The sequence below is a fragment of the Nymphalis io genome, chromosome 11 (genome assembly GCF_905147045.1).
Source record: "Nymphalis io chromosome 11, ilAglIoxx1.1, whole genome shotgun sequence".
NCBI lineage: Eukaryota > Metazoa > Arthropoda > Insecta > Lepidoptera > Nymphalidae > Nymphalis > Nymphalis io.
Genome location: NC_065898.1, coordinates 6,470,734 through 6,476,754, shown reverse-complemented (window position 1 = coordinate 6,476,754; position 6,021 = coordinate 6,470,734). Strand labels below are relative to the sequence as shown.

General features: G+C 37.4%; 1 protein-coding gene across 1 annotated transcript in view; it reads left to right on the top strand.

Annotated features, from left to right (window-relative positions):
• Positions 1–6,021, top strand: part of LOC126771528 (cytochrome b5 reductase 4) — a 104,615-nt gene that overhangs the window by 32,869 nt on the left and 65,725 nt on the right. The gene's annotated exons all lie outside the window — the stretch shown is intronic.

Genomic DNA, 6,021 nt, shown 5'->3' with positions numbered 1-6,021 from the left:
GACACAACCGTTTCCTCTACGGTTGATATTCGAATTACGATTAAACCAGAGAGTATGTAACACTATATGGAGGCCGCGCTTAAATAAAAAAAAAAGATAATAAAAATGTACGTGTTGAGTTTTGTTGACTGTACCAACTTTACAGACTGACTTTAATTTTTTATTTTGTCTAGCATGTACCATGTCATTTAGTGATTTCAAAACAAAATATCATTTAGTGATGTTACCTACATAAAATATTTCGACATCAATAATAAATATTGTTGTAGGTAGGTACACAACTCTCTACAATATGTAGGTATAACTACACATAATGTAGTACAGTTAAGGTATAGGAATTCAAAATAATAAAATATAGAAAAACTTTCAAATCGAATCAAGAGTTTATTTCATTTGTATATTTAGACATACATAGACATGTAAAAGCTATAGATAAAATAAAAATCGAAATATAACTGATCGCTGTTTGTACATGGAAGATATTTGAGTAAAATATTTATCAACGTAAGAACCCAAAACAATGATTGTTAGATTTTTTGTCTGTTAGTCTGTGCTTTTGTGCACGCTAATCTTAGAAATGACTTAACTGATTTGGGTGCGGTTTTCAGGAATGTATTTTGGCAAACTTCACTTAAAAGTTAGACTTGTTTTATTTCAATCGGGCTATAAATAAAAAACTTATGTCGATTTAAAAAATCACGTCGAACATTTATTCGATAAAAATGCTATCAGTTGTATTGGCTGAAACTTAAGCTACCTATAAAAGATTAGTCTGTAAAATGATGATGATTGGAAGTTTATAGGAACAAAACAGAGTGAAAAAAACAACAGTTTCAGCGTTTGGACTCTACTACCACTTACCATCAGGTGGAGTAGAGTCATTTGCCCTCCCGGCGATATAAAAAAAAAAAAAAAAATTTAGATTCGTCCAATGTTAGTTGAGTTCAGATCTATATAATTTCAAGGGTTTCAAACATCGGTTATACGCGCCTACGCACATATGTGAAGCGCGCAGATAGCCGCGCTGTTGCATATAGCATTGAGTTATGCAGTGAACGCACATACGTGCGACATACGTCGGAGACGCACTGCGCTTCGCGGTAACAGGGCTCTGGTTGTATTCGTTTGCAATAAATTTTCGGCTTAAGGTAAATTATGCGCTGTACATTAATTAATTTCCTCTTTATATTTTATGTAACATATTAGAAAACTGCTGTTAACAAAGATTACCGATTTGAGATATTTACCATCTGTTTGGATGTCGCCGGTCTGTCGCTAAACAAAATATGTACTTTAAATTGTATGTTTTGGTGAATATTAATGAAATTTACATTTACTTTTCACCTAATATGAACAGAATCGTTATATAGGTAAATTTAATAAGTATTCTATTTTATTATGGGCTCATTATACAAAAGAGTGACATAGAGTAAATAAATATCTTTAGCGCCTGTAGCCTATTCTAAGCCGTAACAGCCTATGAATGTTCCACTGCTGGGCTAAAGGCCTCCTCTCCCTTTTTGAGGAGAAGGTTTGGAGCTTATGCCACTACGCTGCTCCAGTGTGGGTTGGTGGAATACAAATGTGGCAGGATTTCAGTGAAATTAGACACATGCAGGTTTCCTCACGATGTTTACCTTCACCTTTATGGTGAAAGAAAACGAAATGAATTATAATCACAAATTAAGCACATGAAATTACAGTGGTGTTTGCCTGGGTTTGAACCCACGATCATCGGTTAAGATTCATGCGTTCTTAACACTGGGCCATCTCGGCTATTCTAATGGCAGGAGTTAAAATAAATAAATAACTTTGACCTTGAATTGAATTGACATGACGTCATTTCTCTAGATTTAAATGGTCTATAAGACGTATATACAAACCTTCAAGAAAAGAGCGTACTCAGGCCTTAAGGGTCGGCAAGGCACCCGCAAGCCCTAGGGTGTTGCATGCATGTTACTATTCGTTTGCGTTTTCTTATATAAAAAAAAAATATATTTTTTATTCGCTACAAGGTAAATACAACAAAAGTTTTATTTACCTGAATACATTGTGATATACGGGCTCATTAAATTATCTTTCGACTTTCGCACGTGTACTAATTTGAGTTTTCGTGATGAAAGTTCTGTGAACTTGTATTATTCATATTATTAACACTAGTTTTGGAGTCAGAGATCCACCAATAGTGCTGCTAATGTTAATAAAAACCTTAGAGTTAGATAATACTGCAAACAAATTGTGTACATGTATCTTTTGGGTGTGTAAATAAATTATTATTATTATATTCAGGGATGATGAATTTTGGGGTCTGAAGTTATTTGACTTGCAGAGGCTGCGGAGTGTTACCAAAAACATAGTAGTTAAAACTTCACGGGATAAAATAAATTATAGGCTATGTTTTAAATTTTTTTCTGCAAACAAAACAAGAGTTACTTAAAAAATAAAACTATCAAATAATGTGTGCGCACTCTTCCAACCTTCGGGGACTTGAAGAGCTAACAATTCGAGATTCCTCATTGCCACTGTCATAAAAAAAATATTGGTAATTTTATTTTATTTTAAATAATTATGTTATTTATTTTGATAAGAATGAATATTAGTGATAAAATGAATCTAAAACTTATTTATAACAGATAAGATAAATGTTAATGATTACAGTAGATTTTTGTGATAACTTACCATGTACAAAGTTTTGAATTATCCGTAAAGTTATCTAAGAGGAAAAAATACAGTACAATAATAATAATGTCTTTCAGACCGATTTCTCAGACGTCGGCCAATCTCAAGAGAGATTATCCAATTGTGCAGGAGATATTACAGTGCACAAGTGTGAGCGCAAACACAGGTGCACTCCGACTCGGCCGGAAAGAGTTCAGGCGTAGGACCAACGGCTTTACGTGCTTTCCGTGGCACGGAAGTGTACACATTTCTAACTTCCAGACTCCGGGGTGTGTGAGAATTTTCTGACAGAAAAACCTAATAACTTTTTATTGGCCCGACCTGGGAATTGAACCCAGGACCCAGTGTCTGCGGCCTTACATAAAGCCACTAGACAGTCACAACGAGGCAGTCACACACAGTACAATACACAGTTAATATATAACAATTATTTTAAAATTTATTATTAATTTTTAAATTTAGCAGATTAATAAAGAATGTTAATTGAAATACCTATAATATACAATTGGGCCGATAACCGACTCCTGTGGAACGCCGCAGCCTAGCCCTCGCCGGACCAACTTCCCGTCGTCTCCCACCTCTACTACCTCACGATCCTGGAGGTACTCCTCCAACAGTCTCCTCAGATAAATCGGCATACCATGGTATCGGAGTGCCTCCCTGATCGTCTCGAATGGGAGACTGTTAAAGGCGTTTGCAACGTCTAACGACACCGCCAGACCATTGCCACTGGGCCACGAGACGGGCAGCATAATCGGCCTAAATGCCGAGGAGGACCCTGGTGCCATCCTCCCGTCCCGTTGAACCCCATCGTTACACGATAGCGGCCTCCTCGATCAGCTCGTGGTCTAACTGGCCAAAAGATCACCGCAACAGTGTGGTCGGCACTCTCTGGGGTTTCGCTGACCTACGAGAGATGGAAATCTCGAATTGGAAGTAACGATGATCCGACAGTCTCCACCTCCTCTACCCTCCACTTCGACATCTTGCGTGCTACGACAGGAATGGCGAACGAGACGTCCCACCCCCTGTTGGCGCAAGCAGGTGAGAACCTGCCCCTCGTTGAGTAGAGACAGGCCGGAGAGTAGCAAGTGACTTCGCGTTTATGTCGCCGAGAACCAGAGTGGGTTCCGGCGATTGCCTGGCCACCGCAGCCGAGATATGATTCAAACTCAGCGAGGCTGCGGTCGGGTGAGTAGTACGTTCCCACGACCGCGTACCCCCCTTCACCCCACTTTAACGTAGCCCAACCTCCTCTCGATGAGTGAGAGGGGAGGACCTGCTCCGCTCCTTGAGAGGACCGCCACCGTTTCATCCAGGTCCCCAACCCAATGGGCTAGGGGAGGGACGAACTGGACTCGACTAATGTATCGTCTCCTATCAGCCTCCTGGCACGCCTCTCAATCTACTCTAGAGCCTGAAGGTGATACTTAGCAGAGCCATCCCAAAGGTGAGAGCAATACTCCCTACATGACCTCACTTGCTTGCTTTATATAAGCTGAGCAGTTGTTCTGGAATAAAGTAACGTTTGGAGAGGATACCAAGCTTTCGAGCGGCTATTTGGGCTTTCGACTCAATAAAAGAGCCGAAATTTAGAGTCGATGTGAGAGTAACGCCAAGAAGGTCAAGATGGTCAGTTATAGGTACAGACACATTTCGGAAAGAGAGGTTTCGGCGAAACCCGTATTGTCAGTCACTGAAAAGGAGAAGCCAATGCTTCCAGGTACGTCAGGAGCCTAGTATTTAGGATACGTTCCATTGTCTTGCACAAAATGGACGTAACCAAGATGGGTCTGTAATTGGCAGGGTTAGCACGACTACCGTTATTTTGGCGTATATCCCTCGCTTTGCGGTTACGAGCATCAATGTTTCTTATTTGTTAGCGCAATCAGTATCACCATTATGTAATATATTTATTTTGAGTTAACAAAAGTTGTGAAGTTGTTACTCATTTTCATAATCTTCATAGTTGTACGATTGTGTGTTGTATTTAATGTAAATGTTATAAATGTATGACAAAACTTTTTTTCTGAGCATAACAATGTTGTGAGTGGTTTCTAATGTTATTAAATTAATAATAGACATCCCTATTAGCTTTTCATTTGTAGATGTGTTACCCAAACTAATTTCAAACAGAATATGATATCACCACCAATGTTACCAATACCTAGACGTAAATAATTTTAGATAAATAGAATTTTTTTTTTGTTTTACCATTATTTTAATTTATCGATTAACCTTTTGTTTGTTTATTATATATTTATTTGGGTAAGGTTTATTTGCAAATGTATATAAACATTTTAGATTCTTATCTTGAACTTCTTCTTTACAAATAACCGGGACGATTTATCGAGGTAAGTACAACAGAGTAATTAAGTTTAACTTTACATTTTAATTCATTCGAATTCCCTTTAATTTATAAATATATATATATATATATAGTATTTAAAATACTAAGTGAAAAAATAAAACTAATAAATAACTAATAAAATTAAATTATAAATTATTTAAATGGTTACAACCACATGGCAACAGAGGCACGGTTCTAAGTTCCGCTTATCGTCGTGATAGCTTAGGGCATTTTCAAATTACGTCCATTATGCGTGTTTGTATTTTCATTAAATTATTTATTTCTCTTTCTATTAGTCTCTTATAAACTGTATGGTTAATTATATCGTTAATGTTTTAGTATGTTGTGGAGTAAATAGATATTACTGGTGGTAGGGCTTTGTGCAAGCTCGTCTGGGTAGGTACCACTCACTCATCAGATATTCTACCGCAAAACACCAATACTTGATATTGTTGTGTTCCGGTTTGAAGGGTGAGTGAGCCAGTGTAATTACAGGCACAAGGGACATAAAATCTTAGTTCCCAAGGTTGGTGGCGCATTGGATATGTAAGCGATGGTTGACATTTCTTACAATGCTAATGTCTAAGAGCGTTGGTGACCACTTACCATCAGGTGGCCCATATGCTCGTCCGCCTTCCTATTCTATAAAAAAAAAAAAAATATTAGCGTTAGTGTTCATTAACAATTATATGCAATATACTCTTTGAGTATATGCTTCAAACCAAAGGGGCTAGAAACTTAAAATTTAGCAGTTTCATTTTATTCCATTTCATTCAATACATTTTATGATGTAAGCAGCCTAAGGATGGATTTTTAGAAATTCCACTCCTAAATGAATAAAATGAGGAATGTCCGGTTGTATGGAAACCTGTCATTTTTAAAGTTAAAGGCATGAAATTTCATATACAAGTTTCTGATTAGAAATGACTAAATATGTACTCCAGCGTTTTTGAGAATCTAATCTCCCATAGGGTGAAATAGGGGTTGAAAGT